General features: G+C 40.4%; 1 protein-coding gene across 1 annotated transcript in view; it reads right to left on the bottom strand.

Annotated features, from left to right (window-relative positions):
* Window positions 1–21,425, bottom strand: part of sema4ba (sema domain, immunoglobulin domain (Ig), transmembrane domain (TM) and short cytoplasmic domain, (semaphorin) 4Ba) — a 262,802-nt gene extending 241,377 nt beyond the window's left edge. The window contains exon 1 of the mRNA XM_051920216.1: window positions 21,297–21,425. The gene's annotated coding sequence lies outside the window, so the exon portion shown is untranslated. The remainder of the gene's footprint in view (window positions 1–21,296) is intronic.
* Between the last annotated feature and the right edge of the window lie 208 nt (window positions 21,426–21,633).

Below are 21,633 nucleotides of genomic sequence, written 5' to 3'. Positions count from 1 at the left end.
GTGGATTAGATTTGATTTGGAATGGCACACACCAGTGTATTGAAGGTCTTACAGTTTGAGTATAAGAGTAAAAAAAACAAACCATGAGGCTGAAGTAATTGACCGCATAGCTTAGAGATAGGATTGTGATGAGGCAGAGATCTGGGGAAGGCTACAAATAAATTCTTCAGCAGTGAAGGTTCCCAAGAGCACGGTGGCCTCCATGATTCTTAAATGAAAGTAGTTTAGAACAACCATGACTCTTCCCAGAGCTGATCATCCAGCCATGCTGAACAATCAGGGGAGAAGGGCCATAGCAAGATAGGTGACCAAGAATCCAGTGGTCATTCTGGCAGTGCTCCATAGAACCTGTGTGGAGATGGGAGAAACTTCTAGAAGGACAGACACCATTTCAACACTCCACCAATCTGGGTTTCTTGGCAAAGTAGTGGACATAAGCCTCTCCTCAAGGTCTCTCAGACTGTGAGAAACAAGAATCTCGTCTGATGAAGCCATGATTAGTGTCATGTCTGGAGGAAACCAGCCACCACTCATCACATGTGCAATTCCATTCCAGGGGTTAAGGCATGGTGGTGGCAGTGTCATGCAGTGAGGTTCAGAGCGCCCTGGACCTAAGTCTGGGCTAAAGGTTCACCTTCCAACAAAACAATGACCCTAAACACAAAGCAAAGACAACACAGATGTAATTTAGTGTCAGCTTTGCGAATGTCCTTGATATGCCCAGCCAGATCCTGGACTTGAACTCCATTAAATACCTCTGGTGAAACCTGAAAATAGCGGTCCACAGATGGTCTCCATCCAACCTAACAGAGCTTGAGAGGATCTGTGAAGAAGAATGGCAGAAAATCCCTGAACTCAGGTGTGTGAAGCTTGGCATTCCCAAGAAGACTCCTCACTGTAATAACAGGCAAAGGGGCATCAACTACGTAGTGAGTGAAAGGTCTGAATACTTGTGTCAATGTGATATTTCCATTCTTTATTTTTAATAAATCTGCAAAAAAATGTGAAAATTCTGTTTTCACTTTATCAATCTGGGCTCTTCCCTGATATGAGAAAAAACTGAACTGAATTTAACTTTCTAGCATAAGGCTGTAACATGTGAAGTAGTGAAGGGGCCTGTACACTTTCTGAATCCAAGCAGCGTCACACTGCTCTGCCCATATCAGCCCATTTTCAGGAGTGATCTGGAATAGCTCCAAGACATTATGTTCACTGTAGGTGTGTTCCTAAGAGAGAATGTGTCACGCAGAGGAAATATTGAACTTCCACACAGAGATGGACTTTGGGTTACAGTTTACCATGTAATTTAACTTCCAATGAATCAAAAAGAACTTTCTGGTAATGCAGAGATTTTTCCTGAAGCAGTTCCAAAAATAACTGAGCCTTCATTTTAAGCTGATATTTGTTTATTTATGAACCATTAACTGCATACATTCCTCAATTTATGTGTCTTTTGGAGTCTGCATTCCTAATCTTTATCAATATAGATAAATTGCTCAGCTAGCCAGCCATTTTCTGAACTCGGGTATCTAATTTAGGGCAGCAAATAGCCATGGCTCATCCTAACATCATGGAGCAGAAGCTAGGAACTATTCCTAGATAAGGCACCATTTCACTGTAGGACAAGATGGTTTGCCTACTTTTATAAAGCATACTGTGAAACTAAACCTCTGCCTGTTTAAAAAAAGAAAAAGATAACTTATTTTGGAGCACTAGAGTAGTTGAGGCAGTGGAAACATCAGAGGCTTTAAGGCTAAAAAATGTGTTACATGAATCTTTATATGCTGGCTTAGGCCCTCGTCACACTACATGACTTTCTCATGTAGACAAAGAATGTTATAATTATAATGTGGAGTTTATGGTAATCAGTGGTTGTTAGTCGCAGGTGGTCCTCCATATCTTTTACTTTCACAATGGGGCCCTCAGTCCAAAACAATTTGGGATCTGCCACATGGGAGCAATCCCTTCAGTCTAAAGAAGGGAAGGCTCTTCAGTGCTAGTCAGCACGCACACTAGGTGCTTTAACCTTGATTAACTCAGCATCATTCCATTCTTCTTTTGCACAGATTAGCTACAAAACCAGACGAAACATGAATATGAACTGTGTTTGTATTTATCAAGTGTGTCAGTGTAGGAAAATTGTCCTAACTGGCTCAAAAACCTCAGAGTGATGCAAAGTTGGTCCTACTTTTAAGAGCAGGAGTAAAAAACATTTTATCAATTTTCTTAATTTAGGAAATTACTCTTAACTACACCAGGATTTAGGAGCTGTCAGAAGATGGCATTCAGGCAGAGATTGGCACAAAAGGTGAAACATGTGAAACGCTGGACAATAATGAAATTATAGTAAGAGATCAATTTGACAGAGATGAACTGAAATTTGTAAAAAATCTTGTATGTTATCTGGTCACTCCATATACACAGACTAGCCACTTGTTGACAGCTGAAATTAAAGTGTTGATTTCAGAGTTCAAATGAAGGACTGGATGTTACAGTCCCTACTGTTTCTGCACCACAATTGTTGGAGGGTTGTTCAGAACTGGCCATTAGGTGATGTTGCCACCACGAGAACACATCTTCAGTTGTGCACATCCGCCTCATTTGGTGTTTTAGCCTTTTATCACAAGACATTCTCCTCTGAGGCAGGCCCACCACAAGCTGATCTGGGTGTGTGTCTCATGGTCAACTGGTCTTCTTGGTCGTCCATCTTTCCTTTTCAGCCACAGCCAGTGGCTGCCCCTTTCAGCGGTGTTGGCCAGTTCTTTGATTGCTTTTCTGGGGGCATGCCCTCTGACACCTACTTCCCTGAGTAACTTTGCTGTGGAAAGTTCAACTCTGTCCACTGCTTCTGCTGCTAGGTTATAGTAACACAGCCCCTTACATTCATGAGCTTCATCAATATCATACTCCCATGGTGGAGGATGAGGAACTAGGGAATGTTTACTGGAGTTGGACCAGAGGACCAGGTCTGGTCGCAGAGTGGTTGTTGCAATCTCCAATGGAAAAATGAGTCTCTGACCTAGGTACACACACATTTCCCATTCCCTGGTTGCATTCAGTGGTCCTGACTCATAAGTTGAGAGGTTAGTCTTTGGTTTTTCCCCTTCCCAGATGAAGGATGCAGGTTGTCGGGTGCTGTCCGGTTGTTGAGAGGTATGGCATTGATAGTTACTCTCTTGCACTCAAGTTCAGATGCCAAGCATTTTAACACTTTGTAATGTTACATGTAAAACAAGGCCTTGCAATAGCATTGATCTGCATCACAACCAACCTTTATTCAGGCTTTGCACAAAACTTCTATTAAAACGTGAGGTAATATGCAGATTCATACATTTCCCCACTACTCTGCATTAAGTAATGTTAAAGCAAGCTGCAATCATTGCCACAAGTGTGGATAAGCACACATGTGTAAATTGTAAGCGACTTCATAGCATCAAGACCCAGGTGGTCATGGGTACAAACTCTACTGTAGTTGCCAGCATATCACCCTGAAGATAGGCGAGGGCAAGATGGATGATTGACAACGAAATATCACACAATGACATAGATTTCTGTTTTCTACTAACTCCTGGGACCTTTGCATGACAGTTTACAAGATAAGGAAGGTTCAAGAAGGGAGCAATGAGGCATTGGATAAATAGAGCCTCATAGAAGATAAGGAGGGATCACAGACAGAGTCACAACAAGGTGATTGAGAACACTGGAAAAATTAACACCACTTCAGAAAAGTCACAAGGCATTGCTAGTTTTAGTAACTGTTACTTCACAAGGTTACCATAACAGCAGGAAGGTGATTGTTCTGAAAGTACAGCTGTTGATCATTTATTGATTAATAAACATGCCTGTTATCAGCTTTAACTCTCTTTTGGTGTGTGTGTTTGTGAATTGATCTTTCCATCTGAGTGCTTGTTACAGTAATAGCTTTGATATTGCTGAAATGTGGTAACAAATAATATGCAGCCTCACTCAATATCCCACCTTATTATGTTTTCCTTCTTCTGCTTCTTCTCTGAATACTGTTATTACTATTGTCTTGGTGCTGAAGCCATAGCATTACTAGTATTAGAAAACTACACGGCATCATTGTAATTTTCAAGGCAACAACAAAATATCATCACAAGTACCACTTTGTAGCTTGGTGTGCCGCAAAATTATGACGTCATTCATTTTCAAATGTGAGCTCCTAATCCTTGCTGGGGGTAAGTGTGGGATGCTTCATAAACAGCTCTTGTGTCCTCCTCTGAGGTAGAATGCATTCTTTTCCTAATCAGGCTTTTAGTTATAAATATGAGCTCTGTTTTACGAGTAGAATGAATGAAGGAATGGATCACATAAACGACAGAAGGTCCACAAAAAGAGATTACTCCAGGAAAGATTAAGATTAAATGGACGGCAACCAAGCACAATTTTTCTATAAGACATATAAGGAATAAGGGCACATGTAGAGATGTAAATGCAACTCAAGGAAGCAAGTGCCTCAAGCACCATTGATAATGATGTTAGTGACTCCCACTCACATCCATGACCTTATCAGCCTCTCAGAGGAAAAGAACTGAGCAGTGCAGTCTGTGCATGGCAACCTGCTCTGAATCTGTACAAATCTGCGAAAGACACAAAAATAAAGAACAGGCCTACCACCACCACATCAGGCTAAAAGAAAAGATAGCTATCATTTAATTTATATCATTATTCAAATATTTTGCTGTGCAATTCCATACAAGGTTGATCACACAAAGTGACTATGTCAGGTTTGCTGCAGACAAATGCGGTGCTCTATGTGGACAGCCAAGATTTCAGTATTGTTTTCACATAAGATCATTTATCAGTAAGGATCAGATATACAATGAAAATTAGCAGACAAAAGGACTCAGAAGTGACTATATTCTTTTCTATTTTCATTTTTATATATTTCCAAATAGCACTGCATTATGATATATTTGGCACTCACAATAATGCAAAAGCTGTGTCATGGGCTCAGGCACATATGTTGCTTTGTTTCCCATATTTGATTTCACTAATGGAAGTGAGCCTGTGCGCATAGCTTATTTTTATGTTACATATGAATGCCAGGAGACGAGAAAAAAAGCTCAAAAATCTTTGTCAGTGTCATTTCAGGGGGCATGAGTTTGTGTGTCTGTTGCGTGAGGTGTTGCAGGGCTGTGTAAGATTTTATTCGTAAGAGATTAAAGACCAGTTTAAATCAAATGTATCTACAGCTAAGCACATAAACAGCTTAACAGTGCTTTTTACAGCCCCATTTCTAAATTGTACAAGCATGCCTCACTATGGACTTCTGCTGCTAATATGAGAAGTGTAAAAATAGAATTCGGAGCAGAATTATGCTTATTTATAGCTATAAAACTGTAGAAATGAACTGATCGAGAACAGAAGGTGGCAGAGGTTAAACCAAGAATGCTTTAAGTCATTACTGAAACTTCAAGCAGCTGTGCTACTTAGTCACCAAGCTTCATCCACTTACAGAACTACTGGGCAATCCAGGTTGTATGGTGTGAATTGTCACATCCTAGTTGCTTTTGTTTATGACACTAGCTATTTTAATAATGCTTTAATGCTGCTTTCCTCCTTGCATGTCTGTTCCATTTTGTCACAAAGGGCTGGAAACCGAGTTCCTTTTTACGTTAAGTCACATAAAGGGTGCAGGAAGATGCTTACAAGAACAAAGCTACAGTGACAGTCATACCTAGGTGAAGTCTGAAGGAAACTATTGACGGTAAGGTAGTGAACCATAGTTCTGGGTGCAAGTGCATTGCAACTGTCAACTGTATGTCTCCAAAGGTTGGCAAGTGTATGAATAGGCAAACAAAAGTAATGAAAGAGAAACAAACATTATACTGTGGGTCAGCATTAAAAGAATCTACACAGGTTATAGAATGCGTATGTTTTCAGAAGTCTGCATAAAAGCCTTTCCACAATAAAAACAGCTCCCATGCCTGCTCTGTGATTTCACACTGGTGCACCATACAGTGGTTCTCTTTTCTTAGAATGGGCTATCATACTGGCTACCCCATACTGTTATGAGGTAGACATCATTACACTCACACTGAGTCCTACAAGCCCCTTATGCTTAGACTGTTCTTGCATGCTAGCACCCAACACAGACTATTTTTTTACTTAATTTACTTACTACCTACTCTAAATCTGACCCCCATGCTGTGACAATGATGATCCTACAAACCTATAAACTAACCCCCGTGCAAGTACTGCTCCACATTCACAGTGGTGACCTTACTTGACCACTTCTCTCATGCCTCCATCCCTCCAGTAGCCCATTTGTCCTCTAACCTCACATTCTTATGACACAGTCCACAAGCTCACACTGGTTCTTCATAGTAGATATTTATCCTAAGACTGTTATTCCATAAAGGCCAGTTACACTCACATTAGAAGCATCCTTCTGTTATCCTGTTCACGATTCCGAATCCCCTAATATGATACTGGTCTGCCAAAGTATTTCTTCACATTTATAAGAACTTGTCCATTTAAAATGGTACCTAACCTCACACTAGTTCACCATCCTCTAATGTACACTCACTAGACTCCATATTGGCCATACACATGCACTTCAGTCCACATAAATTATCTCTCACCAGTCATAATGATCACAAGGTTTCCAGAGGCATGAGGAGATCCTTCACTCCTGAGTACAACAATGTCAATAACAAAAGGAAGCAGATGTTGACGTCAGAGCTATGAAGTGACAAAGCTGTAATGAGCAGTGAGAGGTTTGTGGGATCCCATTACTCTCGCCCTTTTTTTGTATGTGTTTCACGTTTCTCAGCCCAACTGAGAGATTAGTATTCAGTGTTAGGTTGTTCCTAGAAGAGAATCTTCATAGACCTCCAATTAAAATCAGTGCACTCAACATTTTATTAAGACTTTTAAATGCAAGCAAGAAAAAATATTTTCCAATTATCATGCAACTTCAAGGGTGCAGCAGCACAGCAGACACTGTCTGGGTAGAATCTGCTCTGTCAATGTGAAAAAGAAATGTTATGAGCAGAACAAAGGTGCTAAGCAAACTGAGAGGTGAGTGCACCCAGGACAGCTAGAAACCTGATTCTCTGTTCACCCAGAGCATGTGGGAATGAGCATGGTCTTCTATGTGAGTAGCCTCCTTAATTTTTTTCTCCTGACTGATCTTCACATTTAACCATATAGTTATCCAACATCAAACTCACTTAATCCAGTTTAGGGTTACGGAGGGCCAGAGTCTTTCCCAACAGCTTTAAGCACAAGGCAGGGACTAACTCTGAGCCCATTGCAGAACATACACATGCACGTACCCACAAGGCAAGTTTTCATCTGCCACACCACCTACCATACATGTCACAAAAATGGAAAAACTGCCATGAGAGATACAGAGGGGACAAGCAAACTCCACACAGAAAAAGCAGGCCAAGATTCAAACCCAGAACTCTCCTGTGAGGCTTTGCCATCAACCACTGCACAACTGCGCATTAGACTATTTAATTCAGCGAAGTAGACAATTCCAGAACTCAGGACACCTTCAACAGTAACTAGCAGCAGACTCAGTCCAATTATTCATTTTGCTTTGTGCTCTGACACTCCCATTTTATCCTCATTTGTCCAAAAGGACAAGGAAATGATCCATCAACATAATAATGATAGTGATGATAATTATACAGTTTAAGGAAGATAGTGTCAGGAAATGGTTAGGGCTCTGCACCTGGACCCACCTTTCTGTTTCAATTGTGAAATAAATCAGATTAGGCACTAGTCACATGACTGAAGGAACAAAGGAAGAAAGAAGCAGGTACTGGGATGATGTCATGACTACCTGGAACCTTTGCAACCAACCTCCTCTTAAGCTCATCTAATGTTTTTGAGTTTTACCACTTTTTGTCTGTTTTGCTTGGTCAAGGCGAAATGGTCAAAAACTGCTGGAGCACAAAAAATGCTTGAAGAGGTCAAATGGAGGATTTCACGAGCCATATGACAAATTCCTAGTAGAAAAAATGCCCTAGAATCTGACGCTCCAGTTTTTAAATGATTTGCCAGAAAGTTTTAAACCACTTACTGACAGACATATAGAGTGATCATCTTAGTCAATTTGGCCTTCACCCTTACATTAAGCAGACTGAATACCTGCAAGCATGTCCACAAGTTGGTTGCGATGGAGAAAGGTCACTGTGACAGACAACTGCCAACTTGGTAATATGCCCAGTTGTGTTATACGGAACAGAATGCAGGCCAACAACCAAAAGAGCTGAGCATCATATACACGTCATGGAAATGCATATGCTCTAATTGACAAAAGGAGTATCTTGTCTTCACCATATGTGCAATGAGACAATTAGACAATTAGGTGAGTGTTACACTAATCTCAGATAAAATGCGGAATGGGAGACTGCAGTGTTATAGTCTTGTTCTATGAGCAGCACCTGGCTTTGTCGACACTTTTCATACCACTTTGAAGTTAAACAACAGTAGCCTTGTGGAAGACTAAAACAAAGATAGCAAGACACAATAAAGGGAGACATTAGAATTGTCAATCCAAACCCAGATGATGCATTTGATTGTTCAAAATTGCATTCTTAAATCCCAAAAGCAGACCCTAGACAAGTGGGATTGCACTAAGTTGATGATGATGATGAAAATGAGCGACAGATCTTTCCTGAGCTCTGACCCTTCACCCTATATTTACGTGCTATATGGAAGTAACCTCTCCATTTCTACTGCATTAGAAAAGTGCTACTTACATGCAGCAGTCATTTGATAACACAAGTGAATAAACAAAAAGAAGTGAGCTGCACCCTTTTCAGCCCTTGTTTTTCATCTTTTGGAATTTAGTGCTTTGTTTTTACTACGTGCTCTGCTTTCGTGATTCAATGCTTGATTTTTTTGTGGTTTTTGGCAAGGATAAAGTTAAAAACCTTACCTTATGTTTACCTGCCAACCCTGATTTCATCATCATCTTCCTGCATTTTGATCATTCATCTGGATTACTTATTAGTAAATAATTACTTTTCCTGATCACAACCTCTGTTGTTTTCTAGCTTTGCCTACCTGATCACCCACTCAATTCAATGTCTTAACATGTCTGGCAAGTCTAATCGTGTCTGAGAATGTCTTGCTCTGCTGCATGCTCTTAGAGTTGGCAAGAGTCAGTTGGTAGTGAGGGATGAGCGGCATGAGGAAGTAAAAATAATATACAGTGCAATGTGGAGTTTGGGAAGATTGGGAAGGGTTTTCACCTATCTATCTATCTATCTATCTATCTATCTATCTATCTATCTATCTATCTATCTATCTATCTATCTATCTATCTGTCTGTCTGTCTGTCTGTCTGTCTGTCTGTCTGTCTGTCTGTCTGTCTGTCTGTCTGTCTGTCTGTCTGTCTGTCTGTCTATCTATCTATCTATCTATCTATCTATCTATCTATCTATCTATCTATCGTGTCACCCCAAAGCTTTCTTACTGTCACCAAAATGTATTGCCAGGAATTCTACCGTCGATTCATCAGTTTCTGCTGTAAGCTCAGAGGAGTGCCAAGGTCTGCATCAGACCTAAACAGAATGTCTGTGATGCCAGCAGCTACAATACATGTCCAGGACAATCAAGCTATATGAATTGTTTCCTAGAAACCAAAAGATGCTGCTTGAAAGAAAATGGCTGGCTGGAGAGGACAAGAATGATACAAAGTAAAATTCAGTTATGCTGGTTTTTCATCTATTCACTGATTATAATAGTTCAGGGTTTAAAATTTTAATCCCCTCCAAAGCAATAACCACATTCACAGATTTGGGCCTAAGCATATCTCTCTATAATTTTATTTTAGATTTTTTTTTTTGCAGGCAGGTCTCAGTTGAAAAATCAAAAGCAACCACTCCTCCACCCTGACTCTGACTATAGAAGCCCCCCTGGTAGGTGTGTTCGGCTCCCTGCTTTACCCATTACTATGTGGTTTGACACAATTCTGCTTTCACTTTTAAGATAGCTGATGACACTAGCATTGTATAACAGGCATAATTACTAATAACAATAAAGTGCTTTGCAGGGAAGTGTTTATGGTTTTAGGAAGGTAGTGGCCTGAGAATAACTGCTGAGTTACTGCCAGCAGAACTAAGGAACCAGTTGCTGACTGCCTGAGAATAGAGGGGACCATGTTGTCACTTAACTTTTATATTACCACCAACACCAAGTTTCTGAGAAATCTCATCACTGGTGAACATCAAACTAACATAGCTGTTGTAATTAAGAAGACATATTAAGACTACATTTTGACTAACAATGTTTTAAACATCTTCAAAAGTACTTACCAATTTCTGTAGAAAGTTTACCTACTGGATGCATCACCGTCTGTTTATAGATATTCAAATTCTGACCACAGAATGTTAAGGGATATTGTTAAGACAGTCCGTGTAACTAGCGGTAATGAACATTTTCACATGAAGACATGACACACAATCAAAGACCTCAGTCATTCCAGGCCTTCCAGTAAGTGATAGAGGATTCTAACGCCTTCATCTCTAGATCTGGAGGTTGTTTATTACCTCAGCAATGCGACTACATCTTTTGATGTGCATCTCTTTATTGTGTGTGTGTTGGACTGCATTTACATAAGTTGAACTTTATCTTTGTGTGACTGTCTGTCCTAACAACTAGGTGAGACACAATGCGAATCAGAATTGAATTGCTCTACTGTGCATGTGGTAACACAGAATTGGTCAATCCATTTGGTGCCACCTATGATGTTATTATCTGAGGGACGCCCTTTATGGATGTTAAGGGTTCAACGCTCCAGACACTGAGGGGGACCACTCACTCTCCAAGGTCATAGAAGTATGAAAATAATGCCAATGGTATGCACACAAAAAGGCTCCATTTAATAATAATAATTCATTACATTTATATAGCGCTTTTCTCAGTACTCAAAGCGCTATCCACACAGGGAGGAACCGGGAAGTGAACCCACAATCTTCCACAGTCTCCTTACTGCAAAGCAGCAGCACTACCACTGCGCCACCTGTGAGGACATTTGTGTTTGTGAAGGTGTGCGCTCTCAACACTAAAGGGGCACACCCCACCAGGTCAAGTCAAACTATGAGGATGGTGAATATGGACTGTTAATGTAAGTAAACTTGAGGGAGACCGATCATTGAACTCTGATGATACTGGGAGGCTGCCATTACCTGCTAGGCACCATTTATGAAGGTAAAAGTGTGCACACTCTATACACCAAGGGGCACCATTTGTGCTATTGAAGGGGCATGCGTTCCAGACACTGATGGGGGCACACAGGTCATCAAATCTAATGATACCGACTAGCTGCTATGGATCACCAGGGGTGACATCCGTCAACCCCACTTAGGCCTGACACTGTGATAACACATTTAGTTAAAAGAATATGGAGTATCTTGTCAACTAGCTTAGTTACTGGTTACAGCCTGCATAGGTGAGCACTATTCTGGCATCTATCCACAATCAGTTTAGGAAATGGAGTCTAAAATATAGAAAAATATCCCTGCTAATAATTTTAAAGGAATATATAAAGGCAGGCAGACAGTACACATGGCACAAGAGAGTATGTGCACTTTCATGGAAAGACCTGTGGAAGATTGCATTGAAGTGAAGATCCTAAGTGGTGTATTTCCCTACTTAAGCCACCAGACTACTGAGTCCCTATCTGTCAGAACAGGTGGCTTAACCACTTGCCCTGCTCCAGATTATTGTAGCCATTTGGAAAGTGGCTGTCTCAAAGAGGGTTAATCAAACACAATACCAAGTTCATTACCAGAGAATAAAGAAACCAAGAGACCTAAACTAGAAATGCTAAATAAGGATTTGAAAATTGGATAAAACAATTCATGTTGTTTTCTAACCCACTTAATCCAGACCAGGGTTGTGGGGGGAGCTGGAGCCTATCCCAGCCAGCAATGAGCACAAGGCAGGAAAAAAACACAGACAGGGTGCCAGTCCTTCACAGGGAAAACATACACAGCACCAAACACACAATAGGGCCAATTCAGCACCACCTAGTCATCTAATCTGCATGTCTTTGGACAGTGGGAGGAAACTGGGGAGAACACGCAAACTCCACACAGGGAGGACATAAACCCAGTTCTCCTTACTGCGACAACATGACCACTGTGCCACCCTAAAATAATTCATGTGAAACTGAATTTGCAAAAAAAATTGTGAAACAATTGGTGTTTCATCACAAGTGAATTCTGTGCCATTAGCAAATATATATTAATCTAATATGTAACCTTTTTCCCCATGCAAAAAAAAAAAAACAAACATGACAAAATGTATTCTGGTGTACAGTGTGAAAAAGTGGGTGCAGCTAGAGGGAATTTACCTGCAAACACTTCATTGATGCTTCTTCACTGCTACAATTTATTGGTTTGAGAGCATAGCCTCTGGTGAGTCTCCTGCAGGATTCTAGGTTGAATCTTTCTTGTTGGAAACAAATAGCTGGGAAAGTGAACGCAGATGGTGTTACCTCTGACCTAAAATGAGCAGTATGTGACAGAACCAGAGGTATGAATGTGCAGGCAGGCGGTACACACGGCAGCGGAGAGTTTGTGTACTTTCATGGAAGTACCTACAAAAGATTGCAGTGAGGTGGAAATCCTAAGTGGTGTAGCTCACTATATAACCCACCAGATTTCCAGGTAGCTTACGATGATGGTGACAACTTAGTTACAAATCTTATCCATTGCTCCATAAATATATACATTTCAATTAAATTACTGAGATACATTGACTAGCTTAATATAACCCAAACTATTTATAAAAGTGAAATTTAATGATTGGACTTAAAACATTTACCCATGAGACCTATGTACCACTTTCTCGCTAACATATTCAAATAATGCATGACCTTGGAGAGTTCTTCCAATGAAAAATGGACTATATACAGTAGAACACTTTTTCAGCATGCAAAGAGCAAATATCACTGATGGTGGTGAACAATGAAGAACGATATTTGTCAAGTTTAAACACAAGTTTCAATGTAAGGCCCTTTAGGAGATGATTATAGTTTGAATTCAATCAGCCTTTAGCAAAACATTCAAGAGCTACATTCTGGTTGCCATTTTGACTGTTTAAATTTATTTTGCTGTGCTCTCCTATGTTATACCAATTTGATGATGATTATGACGATGATTATTTTTGTTGTAACCTATGATTTTTGCATAAACAAACACAGAATTTCAAAGATCACTCATAATAGTGGTGGCACGAGTAGTTCATTAGATGTAACACTAAACTTTATAATATAAAACAATATAAATGGGTTAATGGGAATCAGACAGTTGTACTGAGTATGAGTGCTTCCAAGTCAGCCTCAATTCAATATTGTTTTAAAAAATGTCACCTTCCAGAATTTGCCACCCTAGGCAATCACCTAGTTTGCCTAAATGGTTGAGCCAGCGCTGAATAGGGGTGAAGCAAAGGGTTGGCGAGTAATAAGCTAAGTTTGTTACCAGAATTAAGGAGAACTGAGAAACCTAAAGTCCTGAACCGAAAATGGCAAATGAAAATTCAAAGACGATGAAATAAACAGGAGGTAAGAAACAAAAATGAAAAGATTCTCTAACAAAACACACAATTTGTTTTCTTTTATTTATAAATCTAAAAACTTGAACAGCACACCATCATCTTTTACAAAAAAAGACGTCAAAACATAGTGTCACTGTCAACACATGGGTGGCAATAACCGTATCAACACAAAACAAGATGGCCATGTTCATGAAAAAACAACACAAAATATTGATGGCCACAAAAAAAGAAAATAAGAAAATAATGATCCAGAATAAATAAAAATAACAAAAATTAATTAAGAAGTATCCACCAAGTACCACACCAAGTCACTCCTCCTCTCAACTTCCATCTGTCTTGTGCTCTCAAGACCCTGGCCTTGCTTCTTCCCACTAGCTAGGCTTCATCCTTTATTAATTGTTCAATGTTTATTTTACATCGTGCCCTTTAAACAGCAATCCAGAGTACAATTTAGATTAATAAAATGATTATAAGATTATTGAATGCACAGTTAAAGATAAGAAGGCATGATTTATTTAAGTTAATTTTCACCTAGTAGGAAATTAATGATTAAGTTTGTAATTAACATGATGCTCAAAAGGCTCATCAAAAAACAGGCAAGGAATGAAAATCAAGATAGCTTAACACCAAAACCCAAATGTTATCCCAGCTAGTCATTGTTGAAGCCAGGCTAGACCTATCACAGTCAGATCCATAAGGTTTTGGACAGTGCCACAATTTTCATCATTTTGGCTCTGTGAGTCACCACAAAGGATTTGAAATAAAGCCAACAATATGTGATTAAAGTGTATACTTTCAGCTTTAATTCAAGGGGTTTAACAAAAATATTGTATGAGCTGTTTACCAAAGTCAGGTATTTTTATACATTGCTCCCCTTTTTCAGGGGCTCAAAAGTATTTGGACAAACTAACATAACCATAAATATAATGATCATTTTCAACATTTGGTTGAAACTCCTTTGTAGTCAATGACTGCCTGAAGTCTGAACCCACAGTCATCTCCAAGTGGGTTCCCACCCTAGTGATACTTTGCCAGCAGGTGCTGCTTGTTCGTTGGACTTTCTGCCTACACTTTTGTCTTCAGCAAGTGAAACACATGTCCTTTTGGGCTGAGGTCAGTTGATTGACTTCGATATTGAAGAATATTCCACTTATTTGACTTGAAAATCACTTAGTTTGCTGTCACAGTATGTTCTGGATTTTGTCCCTCTGTACTGTGAAGTGTCATTTTATCACTTTTTCAGCATTTGGCTGAATCTGAAACATATTATAGTTCTATACACTTCAGAATTCATTCTTTTGCTTCTGCCATAAGTCATATCATCAAAAAACTCCAGACTTCCATTGGCAGTCACGCATGTCCATGCCATAAAACTGTATCCACCATGTTTTACAGATGATGTGGTATTCATTAGATCATGAGACATTTTTTCTCTTCCCCATACTATTCTCTTTCCAACATTCTGGTATACATTGATCTTAGTTTCGTTTGTCCAAAGAAAATTATTCCAAAACTGTATAAGCTTGTAAAACTGTTTTCTTACAAAGTCTAATCTGTCCTTCCTATGCTTGAGACTTACCAGTGGTTTTCACCTTGTGGTAAACCCTCTGTCTTTACTTTCATGAAGTCTTCTCTTGATTGTAGACTTTGACAATGATAGGTCTATCTCCTGAGTGTTCATGGTTTGGATAAATGTCGTGAAATGGTTCTTCTTCACCAAGGATATAATTCTGCAATCATCCAGCACAGTGGCCTTCTGTGGATTTCCATACTTTCTGTGTTGCTGAATTCACCAGTGTGTTCCTTTTTTTTAAGAATGTACCAAATGGTTGATTTGACCACTCTTGGTGGTTCTGCTGTCTCTCTGATAGATTTGTTTTGTCTTCTCTGCTTAATGATGGCCTGTTTTACTTGCATGGACAGCTCTTTATACCTCATATTGAGAGTTTACAGTGACCGCTTCCAAATGCAAATTCCACACTTGCAATCAACTGCTGGCTTTCTAACTGCTTAATAGTTAATGAAATCATGGATCTGCTCCCATATGGCTATAAAACATCTTGTCAGTCAAATGTCCAAATACTTTTGAGCCCCTGAAAATGGATTGGCATGCAGAAAAATGGTTGTCCTTCCTAAATGGCTGAAATGACATTTTAGGTAAACCCTATAAATTAAAGCTGAAAGACTATGCTTCAATCACATAATGATTGTTTTATTTCAAATCCATTGTGGTGGTGTACAAAGCCAAAATTATGAAAATTGTGTCACTCTCCAAATACTTTTGGACATAAGTGTAGTTCTTTTGTTTTATGCAGTGCTCCTGAGCTCACCTATCATAAGGTCTGTGTGTTGTCTTCCAAGAGTGCCACCAAGTATCAGAGCAGTGGTGTGATGGTGTCATCACCTGATGTGGCTAGGAACAGGTGTAGTTGCCTAAAACAATGGAAGTCCCCATAGAAAAAGATTAATGCCACTAAAACAACAAAATTATTAATAACAATAATAATAATAATAATAATGTAATTAGACAATACAGCATATTATTTAGTGAGTTCCTGATGTAATTAAATTCAAACTGACAGGAAATAAGACTAGGCATAGAATCCAGATAAAACTTATAGAATCAGAAGTGACTTTAAATGCCCTGATGGAGTGACTTGTGGTGTCATGGGTGGCCCTGGTTAACAAAAGTTATCAGTCTATAGTTTCCCTAAGTGACCCCTGCTGTTGTCCTTAAAGAATGGGTATCTCAGGCAGCAACCCATCAAAGAATTTTATAAGAGGCGTAAAGGACAGTGTGCATGGGTGGGTGTCCTGGCTGAGATGGGTCAAGGTTCCTTACCTGGATGGGAGACTAGCCTGTTGGAAGCACAAGAAAAAAGGCTAGGTGTTCCCTGCCTTAGGCAGGAAGTTGGCACAGAAGAAGCCAGTTTGGAGGTGGGTATGCTGGCATCTCAGCATGGTTGGATCAAAGAACAACTCCTGGCTGCGAGGCCAATGTGACAGAAACACTGGGTGAGACAACATGTCAAGGTTACATGCGTCTCTGACATGTTAGGTGGCAGCATCCCTGGGAAGCACCCACAAGGCATGCTGGAAACTGCAGTTCCATGGGGCAGACTTGCTGGATTCTGGGGATACCGCTAGAGGATTTATGATCCTTGCTCTTGGGGACTTCCACCCAATCTGGAACTGCTTCCATTGGGCTATGCCCTAGCACCGGAAGTACTCCCGGGTCTAAGATAAAAGTAGCCACTTGACCTCATGCAGGTGAACCAGAGTCAGGAGAGGAGCTGGAGAACACTAACCTGGGAGGATTGGAGGAATTAAGGAGAGAAAGAAAGAAGAGGACATTTGTGGCTACACAACATGTAAGAAGCCTTTTGTGAGGTATTTGTGAAAAGAAATGCTTTTTAATGTATTGGGAAATGTGTTGTGTTTGTGTTTGGGGTTTGAGGTACTGCAACACCCCTTACTGGGCACAGGGGCCATGCAGATCCTGTCAGTCCCTCGAATTTCATTTGTTAAATATTATATGTAACAAAATGAGAAAAAATAAAAGAATGTCCAAAATTATAAAAAAACAATGCACACATTTTGAAAGTAAAAAGAACCCAGAATAGCCTGACAAATTCCAGCTAGCTGTGATGGTGGGCTCACTGAGAAAGTCTAGTGCAGGAAATCTCCTTCAGAGCTTAGAGATGCACTTTGAAAGCACACTGATATTTAAAACTGATCTCAAACCTGGATACACTCTGCTGATTTCTAATAAAGGATAATATGGTGGCAAAGATGGCCATGCTTATGCCTTAGAGCCCCTCTTACCTGGTTTGAGTCTGAACTAGGTGGCATTTGTGTGCTGTCCTGGTTTCACCTCATATTCCAAAGACAACAAACATTAAATTGGCCCCTGTGTTATTTTTATGCTTGTGAGCAGGAGCGTGCCCTGTGGTGGACCCTGTTTTATTATGAATACCATTAACATGACAGACACCTGTTCCCCAGATTGAACATTACAGTTACTCCCACACTGTATTTTTTTTCCATTTTGTATCCAGGTAAGATAGAAGGCTTTCTCAGGATCACACAGCAAATCAGAGGCAGGTGTTGAACTGGCATCCTTGTAATCTAGAGTTGCAAGACCTTGTCACTAGGCCACTCCTCTGCATTTTGTCTACTGGTGCTAACACAGACTCCAGCCCCCAATGTCTATACAGTAGAAGAGAAGGATCACAATATGGATGGCATTCGGAGAAATAAAATGTAATGTGTCAAGCAAAACCTTTCATTCTTTTGTTTGTTCACTCATCAGTACCTGCAGTACTGATTATTATTTTTAATACTTTAATACTTTTATTATTTTTAATAAATTTGCAAAAACCTCAAGTAAACTTTTTTCACGTTGTCATTATGGGGTGTTGTGTATAGAATTCTGAGGAAAAAAATGAAATTAATCCATTTTGGAATAAGGCTGTAACATAACAAAATGTGGAAAAAGTGATGCGCTGTGAATACTTTCCGGATGCACTGTATACAGTGTTGGTCTCCATATTACAAAAAAGACAGAACAGCACTAGAGAAAATCTAGAGGAGAGTGACCAGGCTGATTCCTAGACTAAGAGGTATGAGCTATAAGGATAGAGTAAAGGAGCTGAACCTTATAAGTTTAAACAAATGGAGATTAAGAGAGGACGTGATTGAAGCATTTAAAATTAAGAAGGAATTAGGACAGCGGATCCCAGCTGTTACTTTAAAATAACTTATTGTACAAGAACATAGAGAGCAGTTGTAAAAAAAAACAAACAAAAAAAAAAACACTAAGGGACGATTTTGCAAAAACATTAGGAAGTTTTTCTTTATGGTAAGAACCACAGAGACATGGAATAACTTACCCTATAGTGTGGTAAATGAGGCACATTTCCTGTATTGTGAGGGAGTGTCAGTTCTGGCACTACGGCCTTGTGGCGCGATTCCCCAAGGGTGATCCAGCTCACAGGATTCTCATTATTGAGGACCTGAGCAGCTGGACCAGATCAATGGGACACCCATGTAATACCTGGCTGCAGCAGATAGATGGTCATTTATTGGGAGTGGGACTGGACTGCAGGTCTGCCTCAGGGGGTTGCCAACCAGGATCCCGAGCTGTTTTGTCGTGTGGTGGGTGCGGCAATGTGCTGTAGCTGTGCATGCTCCCCAACCTGAACCTGACCTGATAGTATGGTGTAGATACTTTAGGGACATTCAAATCTCAACTTGATGTTATTTTGGACATTCTAGGTGAATAGGATGGAGAAGCTTGTAGGGCTGATTGGCCTGTTCTCATTCCAATTGTTCTAATCTTTTAATGTTCTAATCAATATGCAACATAGCAACACTTTCTGTGCCATGATAAGTGAGAAGAAATTCCCTGCAGAGCTTACAGATTGTGTCAAGGTAGAAAATTCCTGCAGCATTGAAGGTTCTGAAGAATGGAAGATGTTTGGAAGAAACACATCACTTCCTAAAGCTAGCTATCTGGATAAACTGAGCAATCGAAGGAGAAGGACCTTGGTGAGACAGGTGACCAAGAACCTGGTGGTCAGTTTGAATGAGTGCCTGTGTGGATATGGGTGTCACTTCCAGAAGGACACCCATCCCTGTAACACTCCACTTCTCTGCATGTTATAAAAGTGGCCAGAAGGAAGGCTTTCCTCAGTAAAAGACACATGAAAGCGCACTAGGAGTTTTTTATAAAACATTTGAAGAACCCTCAAACTGTAAGAAACAAGGCTCTCTGGTCTGATGAAACCAAGATAAGTGTTGTGTCTGGAGGAAACCTGTGCAATACCATTCCAAGAGTGAAGCATAGTGGTAGCAACATCATCCTAAGGAGCTGATCTTCAGTGGTATAGTCTGGGTGACTAGAAAAGGTTGAGGAAAAATTAAACAGGGAAAAGTACAGAAATATCCTTCATAAAAACCTGTTACAGAGTTCTCCGGACCTCTGACTAGACTGGAGGTTCACTTTTCAATGGACAATGACCATAAGCACTAAACAAAAGCCACACATGGATGGCTAAGGGACAATATTATGAATGTTCAGCCACAGCTCAGACTCACACTCAACCAAACATCTCTGAAGAGAACTGAAAATAGATGTCCACTGATGGCCTCTATCCAATCTGGGAGGATATGAAGAGAATGATGCAGAAAATCCTCAAATCCAGGTCAGTGTGTGAAGCTTGTCACATCATACCCAAGAAGACTCAGGGTGGAATTGTTGGCAAAGGGGCCTCAACTAAGTACTGTGTAAAGGGTCTGAATACTTTTGTCAATATGATTGCTCAGTGTTTAATTTTTAATGCATTTCCACAAAGTTCTAAAATCCTATTTGTCATTGTGAGGAACTGAGTGTTGCCTGTTGAGGGAAAAATTAATTTAAATGATTTTAGTACAATCAGTAACAGCAAAATGTGAAAAAGAGAAGGGAGTGAAAGACACTGTGTATGTTCAATTACAACATGTTTTGATTATACTGATTATTTTAAGGGTGGCACAGTGGTAGCACTCCAGCCTCGCAGTTTGGCAATGTCTAAGGATATCATTGAGTGTAATTTGCATGTTCTCCTTTGGTCCCCATGCTGGTTTCCTCTGGGTGCTCCGGTGTCAATTCAAAGATATGAGGGTTTGGTGGACTGGTGATGCTAAATTGGCCCTGGTGCTTGTGGTGTCACAGTTATTTTACTTCACATCCTGCTCTGTCAATCTCTCTGTGTGGACTCCATATGTTCTATAATGTCTGTGTGGTTCTTTTCTTTGGATACCCTAATTGTCCCCTCACATCACAAAACACTTGGGTGTTGGGCTATTTGTGCATGCTAGAATAGGCTGTTGTGAGTGTGGCGGTATTGTGCAAATGGGCAACTGCAGATGAAATGACATGCAGTCCAGGAACCAGCCCTGCCTTGACCCTCATGAGAGGGATGGAAACTAAATGGGGGATAATTATTCCAGCAGAATGCATTGCAATTTGCCTTTTGAAACCTCTTTTAAAGATTAATTTTCCAGTATTAAACAGTAGTCTTTTCCCTCTTGTATCCAAGAATATAAGTTGATCAAGTATCCGAAATTACCGTCAGGTTTTCAAGAGGTTTCTATGAAAACGGATAGCAGGGTTTGCGCAGTGACCGACCAGGAAACACTTTTACCAAACTGATGCAAACCCGTGCATTATGGCTGATAACCAAAAATGTAAATCCAGCAGAAAATGATTCATAACCAATAATGATTTCCTTTCTGTGTTATAAATAAAAGACTTTTTGTCGGTAAGACGATCCGAACATAGCCTACCTGTACCACAACTTAACACTAAAACAAAACAATGCATTACGAATATTGCAATATGCAATTGATTTCTTATTCATATCTGAGAATGGTGCACATCATCGTCTGACACAATGCAGTCAAGTTTAATGGAATAAACCAGCGCAAACCATTCCCTCCATCCATAACGCAAGAGGTGAACCAAGTCCCTCAAAGACTACCAACAGCTGGAAGAACTCAGACCGGTAAGGCAGCTAACATACTCATGTGCTGTACATGATCACACACGCAAATACACACTCTCACACACACGTATGCACACTCCGTGCAGATGCCTCAAGCACTGGAATTCGAGCCACTCACCATGGTTACCGGCACTTTGGAGAGCGCGCGATTGCCATGGCAGCCGATTCCGGGAAGACCGCTAATAGAGAATAGGGACTTACCGGCGCCTCCCCTGGATTAGGCTAGCTGGGGCTACCGTTAGCAGGGACAGGTCTGGGCATTCCCAGGATGATGCCAACGCTACGGAAAAAAAGAGACAGGGAGAAAGCGAGCGTGCAAGAGAGAGATAGAAAGAGTGTGTGTGTGAGAGAGAGAGAGATAGGGTGAAAGAGAGAGGGAGGTGGAGAGAGAGAGTGAGTGAGAAACGGTGCAGAAAGACCCCCGAAAGCGCCGCTATCAGTCCGTTCCATGACATCATCCACGACGGGCGGGGTGAAGTGGGGGAAAGAGAAGAGTCTTGCTTCAGCTCAGCCCGCCACGGTTCGGTTTTTGAATCCT

The sequence above is a fragment of the Erpetoichthys calabaricus genome, chromosome 17, assembly GCF_900747795.2.
Source record: "Erpetoichthys calabaricus chromosome 17, fErpCal1.3, whole genome shotgun sequence".
In the NCBI taxonomy this organism is placed as follows: Eukaryota; Metazoa; Chordata; class Cladistia; order Polypteriformes; family Polypteridae; genus Erpetoichthys; species Erpetoichthys calabaricus.
Note: the sequence above shows the minus strand (reverse complement) of the source record. Positions and strands in the feature narration are given on the sequence as shown.